Source organism: Amblyomma mixtum, chromosome 4 (genome assembly GCF_055824585.1).
Source record: "Amblyomma mixtum isolate Tamu chromosome 4, ASM5582458v1, whole genome shotgun sequence".
NCBI classification, from domain to species: Eukaryota; Metazoa; Arthropoda; class Arachnida; order Ixodida; family Ixodidae; genus Amblyomma; species Amblyomma mixtum.
In genome coordinates, this window is record NC_143015.1 from 48,248,887 (window position 1) to 48,267,183 (window position 18,297).

Here is an 18,297-nt window from a genome sequence, read left to right on the forward strand (position 1 = left end):
GTCTCTCCAATTAACCCTGCTCTTTGCCAGCTGCAGCCATTGTATCCCGGCAAACTTCTTAATCTCATCCCCCCAACTAGTTTTCTGCCGCCCCCTGTTACACTTGCCTTCGCTCAGAGTTCACTATGTTACCCTTAAGGACCAGTGGTTATCTTGCCTTCGCATTACATTTCATGCGCAAGCCCATTTCTTCCGCTTGATTTCGACTAGGATGTCTTTAACCCGCATCTGTTGCCTCACCCACTGTGCCTGCTTCTGGTCTCCTAACATTATTGCAGTCTCATAACTTCCATATCTGGCTACGCTGTCCTTAACCTAACTACAACCATTTTTCGGCATCAAAGGTGATTACCAGTAAGATACAGCTTTTCTATGGGCATAAACAGCCGCGGAGGTATTTATACCGTTTTCACACCAGCATCAACAACTGTGGTTCCATTTCCGAGGCCCCTGATAGAGCGGACTGAATCATTTGTGTGCGCTTTGTCTGTGGGGTTGCATTCATGCATAAGAGACCTGGCTTCGGTGAGAACTAGGATTTCGAGATTTAATTAAACTCCATAGCAGGGACGGCTACTATAAAGCAAAATGCACCACATTCCTGAGGCATGCTGCAGTTTCCTGTATTTAATTCATAAGTATACGTGCGATGCTGATCGTTCATGCGTATACCCTAGCCTGTTGCCTTTCATCGCATTTAAGGCCCTCCTATTTCCTGAAGGTGAATATGAATATTGTGTCCTGTTACCTTTTAGTAATCACTGGGATATCACTTTTTGGTATTTGGAGCTTTTTTTTTTCTGCTTAAAAAATTGTACATAACGTACATACTATAGTGGCGTACTTTTTTTCATGTAATGTGCACGTTGTAACAGAAACCATTTGATTACAACTCGGTGGTTACTGCGCTCCATGGTGAACCGGAGGACTCTTTTTTAAGGCGAAAGCCTTTAATGGCTCATACTGTCGTGACCAAGACACGTTATCGAATTTGTCCGCGTTTCAGATTGGTGGAAATGGTCGTGACGTCACAGCGCGCGAATTTTGACGGGTGTCCACCGAGATATGAGAGACAGTTACTGCGTGATTTCTTCTCCTCAAATAAAAATCTCATTTTCTTCTATACGGCCCCTCTTTCTTCTTTCACTCCACTTCCTCCCATCCTGTACGGTGCGGTTCAGGCGTCCACCGAGATTACAGAGAATTACAGCGCCATTTACTTTCCTCAAAATGCGTTATATCGCGCCAAACGGGTGGTGGCGTTCCGTGGACACCCTGGCAGCGCTACAACACGCTGTCGCGTTCCACTCCTAAAGGCAAAGATTAAGCTCATTGACTGGCAGTTTGTTAATGCACCAAAAGAATGTGAAGTGAACGATCGTGTAGCAGAATGCAGCACTCAGGCTTTCGCCTTTCACCACTTTAGCCGCTAAAGATCCTCCTAATTTTTCAATCTGGTCGAGACGACAAAGTTTGGTTGGAAGCAAAACGCAAAAACGCCCAAGTGTTTTGCAAAATCACTGCACGTTACTGACCTCCGGGCATCTAGATTTACCCTAAGCCATTCGCTGCTGTGTCCCCCGTAGCCTGAGTCGCTTCGGGACGTTAAGCCACCAACTTTTTTTTTTTTTAATACTGCGGAAGTTAAATTTGCCGTAACTGGGTCAGTGACCTTTTTGTTGTTTCGTCCTGATCGGCAGCTCGAGCCTTTCGCCAGGCCATCGTCCAAGCCACGGGGGCTTGTTATGTCTGGAGGATTACCATCACGCAAGTGGCACCCACAGCCGGCTGTCGTCCAGCAGCCCCTAGTGACTCATCCATGCAGAATCAATGGCTGCAAGTGAGGATGACTGCACATGCTTTTCCCATGTAGCAGAGGCGAACATTACTCTATGGTATATGGCCAGAAAAGCACAGCTAAAAAACTGCAGATAAGCCTACACATACACAGAACCTCGTAATAACTTAAAATCCACAGCTTAAAACTCAAAATCAAGTCTACTCAAATCGCGAAATACGAGTGGTGTGTACAGAACTGCTCAGTTTAGCATTTTCCTACCTGGAATAACCATGCATGGTTTTGCCTGAAATTAAGGGGGGGGGGGGGGTAATTTGCAAGCTTTTTTGCGGTAGACGTCTCTGAGCACACTCGTATTCTTAATATCCACCTCCGATGTTCAGTTTATTCAATATAACTAAGAAACTGAAAGTGCACGATCGGCGCAAACAATCTCTTTGGTGAGATGTTAGTGTTATGTACAGCTTTTGCTTTCATCATCATCATCATCATCTTTTATTTTCTCTTAAGGACCCCTAGGTGGGGCATTACATAAGGGGGGTGCAAAAATACGAAATCACAAACAATTAGAACATTGGAAATATAATTTTATTTTCAACTAAATAATTTCAACTAAATAATTATTTTCAACTAATATATATTTTCAAATATATATTATTTTCAACTTTCTTGGAGAAAGTGGAAATGCTGTCATCATCAGCTCCCCGTATTTCTCTGCAAAAGAAAACTTGTGTTGTTTCATTAGGGATACTATGAACCAAGCGAGAACTCTTAATTTATGCTATCTACAGGATGTTGCAACTGGACTCAAAAGCTGGCGACTGGATGAAACAGGTTTTTGCGCTTATGCTCTGTTCTTTCCTTGCTACTAATGACTAAAGTAACGAAGCTTCAAAAACTTGTGGCATATCGAGACAGGTTGGGGCATTTCTCCTCTGTTCTTTCTTTGCTACTGATAACTAACATGACCCTCCAATTAAGCAAACAAGAGAAGGGGATGAGGGGCTCGTTATAAATATGACAGAAGCCAACAGCCATGACCATCCAAAGCTACTGCCATGAAGAGCCAAGTTACCGTGTTTCTGTTGTGTTCTTTCCTTGCTACTAATGACTAAAATAACGAAGCTTCAAAAACTTGTTGCATGACGAGACAGATTACTGCATTTCTCCTGTGTTCTTTGCTACTGATAACTGACCTGAGCTTCAAAACCTACTGGCACGAGCAGTGGCGACGACTCAGACACAGTTTGCCTAGCGAGGCCTAAGCGTGTCTTGCCTCGGCTTCGGACAACGTCACGCTGGCATTTGGTTTAGCTCAACTCCCACTGCCTCCATATTGAGAAGTCCCATACGGTGACAAATATTGTATACTCAATAATAAATTCGGTGTTTCGAAGGTGCTCATAAGTTCCGACAACATATCCGATAGAGGGAGGAGAAAACTGCGTCTTCAATCAACTTCGAGAATGTTTTAACCTTCAAGGGTGGGATTCGGACAGGATCCCTTAGAAACTGGCAGCTGCCTGGGCTTGATTGCTTTTTTTCCTTATCTAGGTCTGAGCTCAGCATCAGAACTGCAAGGTGAAAAACGTAGCGCAAAGAGACGAGGACACAGAAAGCGCCGTGTGTTGTTCGTCTTTCTGTGTCCTCGTCTCTTTGCGCTACGTTTTTCACCTTGCAGTTATGAACCAACAAGCCCAAGCATATACCCTTCAGCATCAGGGTTCCATGTCTCTTCATTTGCAATGATACCTGAGTTGTTTTCTGAGTGTGTGCATGTCCGTATGAAGCGGATCATGTTTGCCGGTCCCTTGAAAAGTTGCCTTTATTGTCGTATGGCCCTGGGTACACTTTACTTTTGTCAATTCGACTATGGGAACCGCATGCGAATTGCCTTCTCCTTTTTTGTGAGCTTGCGGTTAGCTTCCTGAAAAAACTTTAGCTTTGAAATGAAGTACGGTGTCAAAAACTTACCCAGTACATGTGATCAATCAATCAGTTCTTTATTTTCGCATACAGTGTACAGCGAAAAAAGGTGACTGGAGAAAAAGCCGCTTCGTTGCGGCTTGACTGAGCTCCAGTCACCCATCACCCATTAGCAGCGACGAACGATGCACTTGCATGCGGAAACAAAAACTGGTTTGGCACATAGTGGTGAGAAAAATAAACATGCTAAATACAGGGGAAACAAACAAAAATGCACACATCAGAAATACCATAACTGGAAAACAAACTTGGATAAGACATTAATACATTATGTAACGATGGTAATAAACGACTTTTGTATGAATAATTCGGTAATACGTTTATGAGGTAGTTGTGCAATATCAATTTGCAGTGTATCACACTGATTAAGTATTGTTGGTAACGTGTGTTGAGTCATCATTATGCCGTAATTAGTTCGTGATGCTGGAACCAACCAAGGTGAGTGATTACGATGACAGTAATTACTCAAAGGAGGTTTTAGTTGTGCTAAGTCTAAAAACAAATCTAAGGTGCCTTTAAGGGCCCTTTTGTAAGTGGAAAGTAATTTATACATATATATGTCTTGTGTTTTGATGATCTTATGTGCAATAAAAAGTGGTGCTGTGTGTTCGAAGAATGGCACATTTGCAACAGCGCGTAGGGCTCGTTTCTGAAGAACAAAAATTTTCTGCATGTTCGTTGTAGTGGTGTTGCCCCATATTAAAACACAATAACACAAGTGGGAATGGAAAAGAGCATAATAAATAACACGTTTCACTGCAGTTGGAAGGAAAAGGCGGCATCGGTTTATCATTCCCACAGCCTTGCTTAATTTTGATGAGAGGTAGTTGATGTGATCATTCCAGGACATGTGTTCTGAAAAAATCACCCCAAGTGATTTGACACATTTTTCTACAGATACTATGTATGGACCTAAATTAACAGTTTTTGGGACATCAATTAATGAGCTGCGGGCACGAAACAGCACGCACTTTGTTTTCGATTCATTTAGAATCAACGAATTGCTTTTACACCAATCTTGCAGTTTGTAACAAAAAACCCTTGCCTTTGTTTCTAGTTCCGCCATGTCCTTCCCAGAAAAAAACACAGTACAGTCGTCAGCGTAGATAAAAAACCGGCAGTTATTTTCTAATTGTACAATATCATTGATGTAGTAAAGAAACAAAATAGGCCCAAGGATACTTCCTTACGGAACTCCTGATTCTATACATCTGAGGCGCGATCTATGATTATTTATGTCCGTGAATTGGAATCGGTCTTTCAGATAGACTGCATCAGTTGTTGAGCAGTTCCTCTGAAGCCATATCTTTCAAGTTTTTGTAGCAAAATTGAATGATTCACGCAATCGAACGCCTTACTAAAGTCTAGATATAGCCCCAGAACCAATAGTTTGTTCTCAAAATTCTTCAATATCATGTCTTTCTGTGCCAGAAGCGCAATTTCTGTTGTACGGTTCTTTCTAAACCCGAACTGGCACCTAGTAATGAGTTCATGTTTCTGAGAGAAGTTACAGATGCGTATTTTAATCACCTTCTCTAGGCCCTTAGAGAAAATTGGAAGTATGGAAATTGGCCGGTAATTGGCAAAAGTATTTTTGTCACCATGTTTGTGGATTGCGATTACCCTTGCGATTTTCATATTACTAGGAAAAACACCTGTGGAAAGTGCGCAGTTGTAGATGTGGGTTAATATAGGAGCAATTACGTCCAAGACGTATTTAACCGGTCTGATTTCTATATCTATTGCATCGCGACTGTGGCTGTTTTAAGGAGACGAAAAAGTGAAGTAACTTCAGAGACGCATGTGGGCTGGAAAAAAATAGAATGTGGTAAAGGCAAAATGCACAATGCCGCTTCTGGAGAAGGTTTAGAGCTGCCTATCTCAATGAAGAAGTCATTGAATTTGTTTGAAAGGCTTGTGCCAGTGACTTCTGTACCATTGATCACAATGCAGGTATTGCCGCTCTGTGCCTTTTGTCTATTGAGAGCCTTATTTAGGGTCTTCCACATTATGTCGCTTCTATGATGGCATCAGGTCTCAAACACTTGTTTGAAGTAGTTTTCTCTAGAATTTTTTATCGACTTATTTAATTTGTTCCTAAATGCTTTAAATTCCCGCAATTTCTGTTCATCACGAGAGCGTATGAAAGTTTGATACATTTTATTTTTACCGCGAATGAGTTTTAGGAGGTGTCTGGTAATCCACGGCTTGCGCGATTTTTTATGCGATCGATGTGTCTTTGTTGGGAAAGATGTATCATAGTGTTTTTTAAAAATGTTCAAGAAAGCATCATATGATTTATCAGCATCGCTATGGGAAAATATGGCCTGCCAATCTTGATATAAGATGTTCTGTCTAAAAGTTTCCATCGTGTGATCGGATATTTCGCGGTACGTGATTTCAGGCTTCGTGCATCTCCGAAATGACAAATTTTGTTTCGAAAATAAAATGATAGGAAGGTGGTCACTGATGTCAGAACTTAGGACGTTAGCTACGATGGTTTCGTCTGATACATTTGTAATAAACATGTCAATCAAGGAACATGACACGGGCGTAACACGAGTGGGAGTTGTTATACAGTTGCGATAATTATTGCACTCTAAAATCATTAATAGATCTCTAGCATTGCTTGAAGTGTTCAAGATGTCAATATTTAGGTCTCCGCCGATAGTTAGTACGTATGATTTGTATTTGCAAAAGAGAGTAAATCATCCAAGAAATTAAAAAATACTGCCACACTTCCATGAGGGGGTCTGTACAGAACAGTGAGCATATTCTTGCCCTTTCGGAGAGGTAACGCTTCGTAATCCGCCTTCATTGTAGTATATTCAGATACGATATTGAAACCGGGAAGTAATGTGTGTATGGCAACCCGGCCCCCTCGGCTGTCTTTTCTGTTCAAGTAGAAATTATTGTAGTCGGGTAGAACTAAACGTTCTGAATCATCACTGTCCCAGGTTTCCGTGAACATCAGTACGTCAAACTTGGCGCCACATGACTCCAACAAAAGCAGTATGTCATCCCATTTTGGCCGGACAGATCTAGCGTTTAGATGAAAGACTTTGAACCATTTGTCTGCGTCATTATTTTGGATTGTTTTCTGGACATCTTCCGGAAGAATCGCCATGATTGCCAATGCAGGCTTATACAAAAGCTTATGACAAGGGTTCAGAGACGTCTGCGATAGCGCATATCTTGTCGAGGTCGCTCTCATGTTTGATTGAAACGACAGATGACGTATCGCTGTGACGGGCAAAAATTAAGCCGTTTCTGACCCACACAAATCGCCACCTGTGCTTGCGCTTGCGCGCGATGGCTGTTCCCAGAAGTTTCTTGAGGTAAGGGCATAGGTGTTCGTTTATATAAATGGGTTGCTCTGTTTGGGAGTCAGAATATTCCTCCTCTGAAGTCTTGTTGCGCAAGCCCAGGGTAGCATTTGTGACCCTTTCCTTTTTTGCTTTTTCCAGGACTTTGTCACGCTTGTCGCGCCTTTGGAACTGCACGACAATGTTTGTGCTGTTTTTGTCCTTCGTTGGTACCCTGTGGCATGCATCAATGTCAGTGCGGGTAATCGGCTCCCCAATCGCAATACCAATTTTTTCCAAAATTTAAGGAATGCTTTCGTTTGGTTCCTGCCGCACACCTTTAATTTCTAGATTCCTGTTTCGTGTGTATTGCTCAGATTTCACTAAGCTTGCTCGGGAATCGTTTAATTCCTTTTCTGCGACCTGCAATTTCTGCCTCAGCATTTCATTATCCTTCTTCAATGTGCTGTTGTCGGTTAAAGCTGTAGCCAGAAGTTTATTTGTTTCGTCAAGTCCCTTACCACAGAATTCCAGGCTTGCCTTGATTTCCTCAAGTTCAGTGGGCAAGGTACGCTCGTCTAAGCGGAAGTTCCTCCCAATTGTTTCTCTTTGGGATTTCAACTCTGCTTTCAGTTCATCTCTCAATTCGTTAAAAAGCTTGACAATTTCTTTCGTCATTTTATACTGGGTGAACAAAAACCACTTAGCGATAAAAAAAATCACTCAAGCTTTGGCAGTAGTGACGGGGATAACAACAGCAATGCGCAATAAAGAAATGTTCTAACCTGAGATATGTAGAAGATTTGGTTAGCTGCCGTTCACACCGGCGTCACCACTGCCAAGCGTTGCCTCCGGGACGCGCTGCGGCTTTATAGCCACCGTGGTAGACACGTGACGTGGCCGCTCCCTCTGGTGTAGGCTTGTCCTTGGTGAACAGCAGAGACCTCTCGTGTGTCGATGAAGTAGTCGTCTGCAGTGGTCGTTGGTCTGGCGCAGCCGGACGATGTAGCAGGTGCGCAAGAAGCAAGAAGCCGGCCAACTTGCAATCGCTAGCACTTCCTCGTAGATTAAACGGTATTCCACCTTGCACGATGATCTGCGATATGTAGAAGATTTGGTTAGCTGCCGTTCACACCGGCGTCACCACTGCCAAGCGTCGCCTCCGGGACGCGCTGCGGCTTTATAGCCACCGTGGTAGACACGTGACGTGGCCGCTCCCTCTGGTGTAGGCTTGTCCTTGGCGAACAGCAGAGCCCTCTCGTGTGTCGATGAAGTAGTCGTCTGCAGTGGTCGTTGGTCTGGCGCAGCCGGACGATGTAGCAGGTGCGCAAGAAGCAAGAAGCCGGCCAACTTGCAATCGCTAGCACTTCCTCGTAGATTAAACGGTATTCCACCTTGCACGATGATATGCGATATGTAGAAGATTTGGTTAGCTGCCGTTCACACCGGCGTCACCACTGCCAAGCGTTGCCTCCGGGACGCGCTGCGGCTTTATAGCCACCGTGGTAGACACGTGACGTGGCCGCTCCCTCTGGTGTAGGCTTGTCCTTGGCGAACAGCAGAGCCCTCTCGTGTGTCGATGAAGTAGTCGTCTGCAGTGGTCGTTGGTCTGGCGCAGCCGGACGATGTAGCAGGTGCGCAAGAAGCAAGAAGCCGGCCAACTTGCAATCGCTAGCACTTCCTCGTAGATTAAACGGTATTCCACCTTGCACGATGATCTGCGATATGTAGAAGATTTGGTTAGCTGCCGTTCACACCGGCGTCACCACTGCCAAGCGTGCAGCACGTGCAGCACGTCAACAATCCACAAGCGTTGACGTGTCCTCTCAAGAGAATTGAACAGCACGGCGAAGAATGAAAGCAGGGTGATAACAAAGTAAGCGCGAAAATTGAAATTCAGAGGAAGGATAGTGTTGGAAGAAGGAAAAGCAGAAGCATAAGTTGGAATGTGAATTAGGAGGGTACGACGGTGGCAAGTTGAGAAGTCCCGCTCTGGTTGCGCCAGCCTTTGTTGCTTCTAAACGCATCTCCCGATATACATTATGCTTTGAATGAGCACCAAACAACCTACGCACGCATAAGAGACAGAGTTGGATGCAGTAGGAGGGGGGTGTTCTCCATAAATTCACCGTTTCAGGTGGCACACAGTGAACACTTTGTGAAAAACACCTCACTACCTTGCCCAAGTGAGGTAATTACTTGCGCAAATATTGTAAGGCCCTTAATGGTCACACAGAATCGTGGGTAAACATGTTCTAAGCAGCATAAGATCTGCCGTAAAATCACTAATCGTAACTCCACTGAGATATAATTCGGCACTCGAGCTTTTCACCTCGACAAATGCATGTGTGTCTGTGGCGGTCGTGCCTGGCCGAAGCAGTATAGCTAATCGGCCCAATATTTAAAATTTATTGGTGAAATCCGGCCCTGGGAAGGACAAGAGGGACACCGCCCATTTCCAATACAGGGCTAATGATCTGTGGTGCATGGAGGGGTCCACTCCATTTACCACGAGGACGGGTGCGCGCTACTCTGATTGTGCGGGCCACGTGCCTCGTTCCTCTGCCAACGAAGACTCATCCTTTGTGGCTTCAATATTCCTCCCTCAAAAAGAAAAATAATTGGTTTTTGATGAAAAGAACTGGTTGAGTATTTGCCTCACATTTCGGTGGACATCTCAAATGTGCCTTGAGGAAGGGATAAAGGAATGGGTGAGTTGCCGTAGTGGAGGGCTCATTGTTTCAGTATTCCTCCTCCAATAATGAGACAAGCATGTTGCAGCACATGCTAGCCAGGATCAACAAACGCTGGAGAGGAAGCCAAAACTGGGAAATGTTGCATTGCGCAGCTCTACAGCACTGAGGAGCCTTGTTTCAGTGGTTTGGTTTACAGGTCTTCTGCTATCAAGCGGCAGTGCTTCGTACTGTACTCTTAAATGTCACTTCCGCGTAGTGCAAGTTAACTGCCTCAATATATTGCAAAATCATGCTGCTCTCAGATTTCGCAACAGGGAGTACCGAAATCGTCGTTCAAATTTTCAAGTCTTAGAACAGTTTCCTTCTCCATGAATATTCTTGTTATGTACGTTACAAAGCGCATTTGGGCAATATATGCTTCTTTTCATTATTCGCTGAAATGTTTGGAGAGTGTAACAAGGAAACCAATAAAAATAATATGTCTTCATCTTTAAAAAAATTCCAGCGGTAGAGTTCTGCATTCTTTCGTTGGTAGTATTACTCCTCCTCATCATCCGCATCTTGCAAACCTCAGTTATTCACTGCATTAATTCAGTAGGCAGCATAGCTATTTGGCCATATCTTCTGCGAAATTTTATATTCATTACTATATTAACAGAAGGTAGTGCCACCTCTTAGCAGGGCTGTCAGTTAAGAACTATTTGCCTGTTACATTGGCGTGTCATGCACAGTTGAACAGTTTTCTCGTTGCCGCATGAAGCGCGATAGTCTTCTGAAGTCCGAATTGTGGCCCACTCCTACCACCGGTTTACAACACAGGGCCTCTACATGAAAATGCTGGACAGGTATTATGAAAGAGGTTGGGTAAACATGTCATTGACTGCCAACGCTAGAAAACATACTTCTCCCCCAACTGACATACCTCCTCCCCACAAGTGCAGTTTTACACCCATATACGAGCCGGATAATTGTAAACTGGAGATTTAGTATCAATTGACCCAGAAAAAAAACTGTGGAACCAATTGGATATCCAACCGGTTACAGCTGGTTTCAATTCGACCAGTTCAGTTTCCTACTTGTTCCAATTAGAATGGTGTTCCAATTGGATGGTCCAAGTGGACTATCTATTTGAACCTGTTGGGTTTCCAATTGATGAGCCCAATTGGCCTTACTCATTGCATCCAATTGGTCCGCCCAACTGCACCAAATTTATCCAATGAATGTTTGCATATTTTACAAACAGGGTATAATATGGTTCTTATAATAAGAGATGTCAGCAGCTTAACCTACCAAACTGTACTCATCATATACAACACCACTGCAGTTATATAAATTGAATAACTGCGCTCAGTGGGCAAGCACCAGTGGCCCCAGCAGAACAGCCTCATAAATTGGGTACATTAGTTGGAGCAGAAGTATGTTCCCTGGATGTCAATATTGAGCTAATATATGCTACCCGTACCTGAATGTGCAGTGTTGCTTGTGTGTCATGTATGTGTGTATGCTGGCTTTGATTTCTATAAAAGCATGTTAATTTCAATACCAGAGAAAAATGTTGACTGGCACTAGGCACAGTGTCTCCCTGCAGTCCTCATAAATCGTTTTTCCTTTCGCACATGATAATATGTTAAGTTGTACAAATATTTAGCCAAGATCGTAGAGCATATTATTCACAACCATTTAGCTACCTTTCTCAATGAACATAACCCATTTTGTAAATATTTTCTGGGTGAAATAACTGCCTGGCCTAATGGGTCCAATTGTCTAATCCAGTTGGATGCAATTAATTGGTCGGGTGTCCAAAAACACAAATGGAACCAATTGGAAAATCCAATTTAACCAATGGGAGTGTCCAATTAGTTCCAATTGGAATGCCCGATTGGTTCCAATGTTTTTCTTTGACGGAGAATACCAGTCACCTACAGCGTTTTAAATTCATCCGTCTCATATTTTCGCTTCTCCAGACTGGGTGCCCTTCTCAGAAGCCATAGCTGAGCTCGACCGCAGGCGCACCTTCAGCAGCTGACCATTAAGGCTCATCCACACATATCCAAGAACAGCTCGGCACAAAAGGTAAGAATCTAGGGGCCACTTTCGTGTTGCGAACACAGTCGGAAAGCATCGCTTGTTTTTCTCGCTCCACATCAGCTTTTTTAATGTTGAGGTGGAGGTGCAGGGGTCGATTGCATGCAGCACTGCAAGCAGTCACTGAAACTAAGCAAAGTGGTTAATTTTAGAGGAGTTACCATTGAACACCGCCAAGAAACTAGGACTGCAGGCTAGAGCAGAGCTGCTCCTATAGCTGCACTTGTACCGCGCTAATTAATATTAATCGGTGCATGTACAAATGTCGCTTCCACCGGTCTCAACTGTCAGCACTACGCCTGCGTTTCTCCAAAATTTTTTTGAACAAAAATTACAAACATTGAAAATTGTAAGGTACTGTTGCGATAATATTGAAGCCAATGCTGAATTCATTAGATGTGTAGCAATCAAGACTACCGTAGGAAAACAATGGGGAACGTGAACATTTTTGATCTCCAAAACAATAATAACAAAAATGTACGCCTGTGTACGGGAGAAAATGTGATGTCTTACAATGCATGAAAAAACTGTTTCGCGTTCAAAAATTTTCTTACCCGGAATTGTTTGGTATGTTCTCTTGGTGCTCATCCCTGCCGAATAGGCACAAAGCAGCCAAAAGCGGCTACGTGAATGTATTCGAACGTAGCCTTTTAAAGAACTTTATTTTTCAAAACATTCGTGGAAAGAGACAAGACATCTATTGTATATGTGCTCATTCAAGTTGCCCTAAACGAAAATGTGTGGATGTGGGTTTGCAGCCCGGTACATTAATCCCGGCGTTAAAGCTATAAAAATTGGTCATTTACCATTTAACCAAGGCAACCTCCTCACTAGTGCCACTGATAGCATCAGCTGCCATTACTGGGCAGTGGCGCATCGCTTAGCCACTGCACCACTGCGGCAGTAGCAGTAAGGGGACCGCCAGGGACTTATGAATTTAATGTAGAGGATGACCAATTCAGCATATATGAGAATTCACCCATTAATGCTATTTGAATAACTTCAATTTGTGTACCTTGAATTCGAACACCGGAGCCGAAGTGCTAGCCCACCTAATTTCCACTTGCCCTAACTACGCAAATCGACTGTGGTCTTTTTCTGCATCTTTCCTAGCTTTAGCACTTTCGAGTCTGCCACTTCTGGCTTTAGCACTTTCTAGTCTGCCGTTCATCCAATGAGTTCTCTCTCACTGCTCCCGCTGACCACCATGGCCTTTTCCTTCCGTGTAAGGCAAATGCTTCCTTTCTGTAAAATATTCGTTAATATGTCACATCGACTTTTCAGTCGTGTGTGCGCATGAAAATGCACCGAAATCCGCAAGGTGGGTTCCAGCTGGCAGCGTCTGCATCTAGTTCTAACTTTTTATTGTTCCTTTGATCACTTCTTTTTAGCTAAGCAGTTTACATGGGTACGTTAAACTGCGCGGGGATTTCACTTGCCACAGGGTACCGGTCGGCCAAAGCTGGGAATTACGCCCATAGGCGCCCTGTCTCCAATGCCAGCGGTGCTCTCCGGTACTGACGACGTCCAGTCAGCGGGTGGTGGTGGAGCGGTTGCGTTTCGCTGTAGAGGTCAATGGTCACCAGGTACGTGCATCGCTCCGAAATTACCGACGTTACGATCAAACATCGTGTGATAACAGCTGCAGCGTGCATCAGGACGTTCGTAACATCGGTTAATAATGCTTCCGGCGTACATGCTGCCGCTTGGTGGCCATTTAGTCTTCCCAAATTCTTCTCAAGACATGAGTGTGCTGAATGATTCGCCATTACTTGTTTCTCAATAGTAGCTGTTTTCAGTCTAATAGTCTTTTGTATTAATTATTTTCCGTTAAACTTCTACCGATCTTTCACGTCAGATTAAGCATCATGTTAGGTGAAAAATCGGAAATGTATTGCTGGTTACACTGGCCAAATCTGCAGCAAGGGGGCATTTAATGGCTTCCTACATGGGACTGTTTCTACGCGTGCGCCATGCATCATAATTTGGGTCTACCAAAGCATTCCACTAGCGTAGCCAATGCATCCGGTTCCCTTCGTCTTCATCTGAAATTAGAATGCCGCTCTCACTCAAAGTACGTATCGCATGTTTCATCCCGGGCAACATTCATGTGTTTTCTTCACAGGTGGCCGCCGACATTTATACTGTAATCTATGCCGCTATAGCTCTGAACACTGAAGGTGCGTTTACAAAGTTGTCATGAGCAGTGTCTGAATGTTCTCTGAATGGCGTCACTGTTCTCGTGAAGAACTACATCTGACCTTCTGCATTCCTTTCTCTGCAACATCCAGAATCCGCGGTTTCCGGGATGTCTCTAGTAGCACCATCATGTGCTCCGCCCGGTCACCGCAGAGGCTGCTAGCTATCACAGCGAGGTCTACAGTGTCTATCTTGTGAGTACGGCACTTGGCACAGATTACACCGAGTGCCACTTCGCCATGGTAGAGACCTCGCAGAGAGCTTCACTTCTGCAACGTAAAATGCTGGTTGCACACCAAATAGCAGCTAAGATTTCAAAACAGACGTCGCGAAGCAGTGATTGGCAGAATTACGTTAGACTCTTTACTTCTGATTCTCAAAATTTTGCTCAGTGAAGCATCATTCCTCTGCTAAAAGAACTAAATGTGACAAATAGTTGGGGGAACCTTAAGCGATCTTTCGAAATTTGGTTAAACAAAGTATGCTGTGACCAAATTTAAAAGGTAGAGTAGCTCATTACACAGTAATTTACACCGTTCGGCGGCTCCTCTTTATGTACGGTCATAGACAAAAGTTTGCCGGACGTCACTAGCCACTGACTCACCAGCCAATCCAATGAGATTTTTCTAGCAATCAGGTGGTATTTTTCTAGCAGTTAGGGCAGACACGTCTGCTTGCGCTCTTGTCAATTTCAATCTACTGCTGGGCCTAGCAATGCCGTAATAATTTTTTCTGGGGAATTCGGGTGTTGCAAAATTTGCCCACAACTGCACCCCCATGCCCGTTCATTACAATTTTTCAAGTCTTATTTCACAACCACGCTGCAATTTGTGTCAGTAAATCAATTTAAACTGGATATAGAGGTGATAGACACAGGTGCCCCTCAAGATAGCATTCTAGGTCTGTTGCTCATCAACCTTTACATAAGTGACGTAGCCTACACACAGGAACCAAAGCTCATCATGCATGTTGATGACGTCAGCATATTTATATCTTCTTCCTCTCCTGCTAAGTTGACTCAGCAAGCACGCGTATTTCACGTAAGTTCAATGCACGGTCCATGCAGAATTTCCTCAAAATATTGCTGACAAAAAAAGGCATTTTCTACGCTAAACGTACAAATATTCCAAGAAGTCTCAATGTAACATTTAACTTTGCACAGATGAAATTAATAATACTATTCAATTGTTGGTGTGCATTTTGGGTGCTATCAGTTATATGGCGATCAAGTTCATTTCTTTGGACAAAGAGTTAGTCGCTCTGTAAGCCTGTTCAGCAGATTCAGTATGTACAGAACACTTAACCTTTATTTCAAACATGTAATTATCTTAAAATTCAGCAAATATATTATCGAAGAGTACTAAATCAATTTAATTTTAGTTCCCGAAGACATTGCACGACATCCACTCAAAACAGCAAACAGTCTGCGCCTGTACGACCAACTCATCATACAGATGTGTGGGGAGTTCCCAGGTGCAAAACTAATTCTGGTAATCAAATAGTGCAGTGTCGCCGAGAGAGAGAGAGAGAGAAAAACATTATTTCAAGAGGAATTCGGGGCCTGCTCCAGGGTCCCCGCACGACCCCACTGCACTCAAGTGTTTATGCTCCTAAGGTCCATAAAACTGGCAGCCCGGCCGGTGGCGATGGTCTGCACGGCCGAGTCCTCCGAGCGCAGCAAGGTCTCCCAGTCCTCCCAGGTCTTGAGGTTCTCTGGGTCCCGCAGTGGAGGGTCCGCCAGGCTGAGGGAAAGGATGTGGAGAGAAGAAGCGAAGGGTTCTGGGCATAGGGCCCATGCCGGAGTGGGGAAGGATGGATGATAGTGGGCTAGGGTAAGGGGTGATGGGATAGAGTGTGTCTGTAGTATGCGCCAGAGTTTTGCTTGTTTGTTACCTAGGGAGGAGTGGGCCGGGGGGGGGGTAGAGCTGGCGTGAGGCTCTGTAGGCCTGCGTCAGCTCGATGAATGAGTGCATGCGCTCCTTCGCGAATCCCCGATCCGAGGCCACCTGAGCCCGGTTTAAAGAACCTCGGGCTAAAAGGTTGGCGGCCTCGTTTCCAGGATACCCGCGGTGCGCAGGCACTGATATCAGCTCCACTTGGCGGGATGGGGGTGCATCGGGCGAGTCCAGTATGCCAAAAGCAGGGACATGGACTCGGCCTCTAGCAAAATTTAGAATCGCGGTTTTAGAGTCACTTAAAATGTACTGGGCTTCCGTGCGAGTGATAGCAAGTGCAATGGCGGCTTCCGCTGCAACCTTTGGGGGGGTGTATGGAGGGAGAGGTAGTGTGAGGAGGGCGGATAAAAAGGAGTCCACCACAGCTGCTGTCGCTTCATCTCCAGTGCAGGCAGCGTCCACACATACGGTGTCCGGCTCGGAGCCGTACGCTCGATGGAGTGCCTTCGCCGGGCTCTGCGGCGCTGCTTATGGTGGGACGGGTGCATATTCCTCGGGAGCGGCCTAATGAGGAGCTCCCAGTGAAGGGGTCGTGTGATGGCGAGGAAGGTTGGGTCGTTGGCCGGTATTCTGACTCCAAGGAAGTCCAGAATATACCGACCTGTGGAGGTTTGTGTGAGCCTGATGTATTGGGCCTGTCGGTGGGCCTCCACCAGTTCACCGATCCCAATCGTGTTGTGGAGGCCCAGGCCTAGTAATCTGTCTATGGGTGTGTTCAGGGAAGATGAAGTGCTACCTTGAATGCCTTGCGAATCAAAGCATCCAAAGCGTTTATGTCATGTTTGGATAGTTGCAAATATGGGGTAGTGTACACCACACGGCTGAGGACAAAGGCGTGAACGAGGCGACATAGGTCGCGCTCCTTCATGCCTATGTGATGTCCTTAAACTCTGCGGATGAGGATGGTAAAAACAACACCACAATCAAGAAACTAAAGCAGGTTGTAGGCACGATATCGCGCCTACAACCTGCTTTAGTTTCTTGATTGTGGTGTTGTTTTTACCATCGTTCTGGATGTGTAGGCCCAATACACGGAGGGTGCCAACCTCAGGTACCGGGTCACCATTCAGTTCAATGGAGCGGGGGTAGCGGTGGTTCGTAGGCCGGATCAGGAAGAGTTCTGATTTCTCTGGGGAGCAAGACAGTCCGATGGTCCGTGCGTAATTTTGGGTGAGTGTGGCAGCTTTCTGTAAGGTGTTCTCTGTGCCGCCGTCACTGCCGTGGGTGGTCCACAGGGTGATATCGTCGGCATAAAGAGTGCTTCAGGTGGGGAATAGTTGCCAATTTTCGGGCGAGGGGGATGAGGGTAATGTTAAAGAGAAAGGGGGAAAGGACGGACCCTTGAGGGGTGCCGATACTCTGAAGCGTGTAGGAGGGGGAAGAAAGAGGGCCGAAGTGTATCTCAGGCGTGCGGTCAGTTAGGAATGCTTAAATGTAGGCGTACGTGCGCTCGCCCACATTCAATCTGGAAAGGGCAGTCAGGATCGCCTGATGTTCAATGCGATCAAAAGCTTTGGTAAGATCTAAAGCTAAGACGTCCTTGATGTGACCTTGAGTGATGCTTGAGTGATGCTTGTGATAATGACGATGATGGTGGAGTATTGGCTAATGCTATCTGTACTCAAATTCCTGTTTCCTGTTTCACGAAGTGAAACAGGAAAGAATCTTTGCAATACATTCTGTAGGAGCTCTGTGAGACCTGTAACATGTGCAGTCGCTAATGCATGCGAATAAATTTCAACTAAATGTTTTTGGGGGGCAGTATTTCCCGTAAGTGTACTTTGAACTTGCTACGTCCTTTACCTCACCTGTCTCAAATTCATTCCCTGACTATTAGTACACTTTTTGAATGCACTACACCCGACTCATCTGGGGAAATTAACTTTTTTTGATCATGCTCTCTCTCTTGCCACGGCTAAGAGCTGACGCAGCACTTATTCGCAGGGCACCACCGGGCGACGCCAGCCGTGGAAAAGCGTCGCCTACTTCATCCTAAGCTTTGAAGGTGATTGTGCAGCCTTATTCTTTATAGTATTATTGTGGAAGAAAGTATATATAGCAGACGATGCAAAAAGGAAGGTTTTACATATAAGTCTCAAAGGAAATCAGTCTTGTTTGTGTTTGTAGGCGGCTGTGTTACGGCTGGCTGCATTCCAAGCTGCGTCGATGCTTGAAAGCACACAGAGGCCCTGAAAACGTTGTATTACTTTGGAAAGTGGTACAGCTATCCTACATACATTGCTATTAAAAACAATCTATTCGTGTAGCTCTCG

General features: G+C 44.9%; 1 protein-coding gene and 1 pseudogene across 17 annotated transcripts in view; one reads left to right on the forward strand and one right to left on the reverse strand.

Annotated features, from left to right (window-relative positions):
• The window catches only part of LOC149346438 (uncharacterized), a 137,390-nt gene that overhangs the window by 64,297 nt on the left and 54,796 nt on the right, over positions 1 to 18,297 (forward strand). For 15 of the 17 annotated variants that reach the window (XR_016292384.1, XR_016292383.1, XR_016292382.1 and 12 more), the window contains 4 exons: positions 1,701 to 1,840; positions 11,750 to 11,858; positions 13,315 to 13,456; positions 17,969 to 18,029. The gene's annotated coding sequence lies outside the window, so the exon portion shown is untranslated. Of the gene's footprint in view, positions 1 to 1,700; positions 1,841 to 11,749; positions 11,859 to 13,314; positions 13,457 to 14,161; positions 14,264 to 17,968; positions 18,030 to 18,297 lie in introns of all 17 variants that reach the window. The other 2 variants (XR_016292385.1, XM_089586441.1) reach the window with 2 other exon arrangements.
• Positions 6,940 to 7,767, reverse strand: LOC149346439 (uncharacterized; annotated as a pseudogene).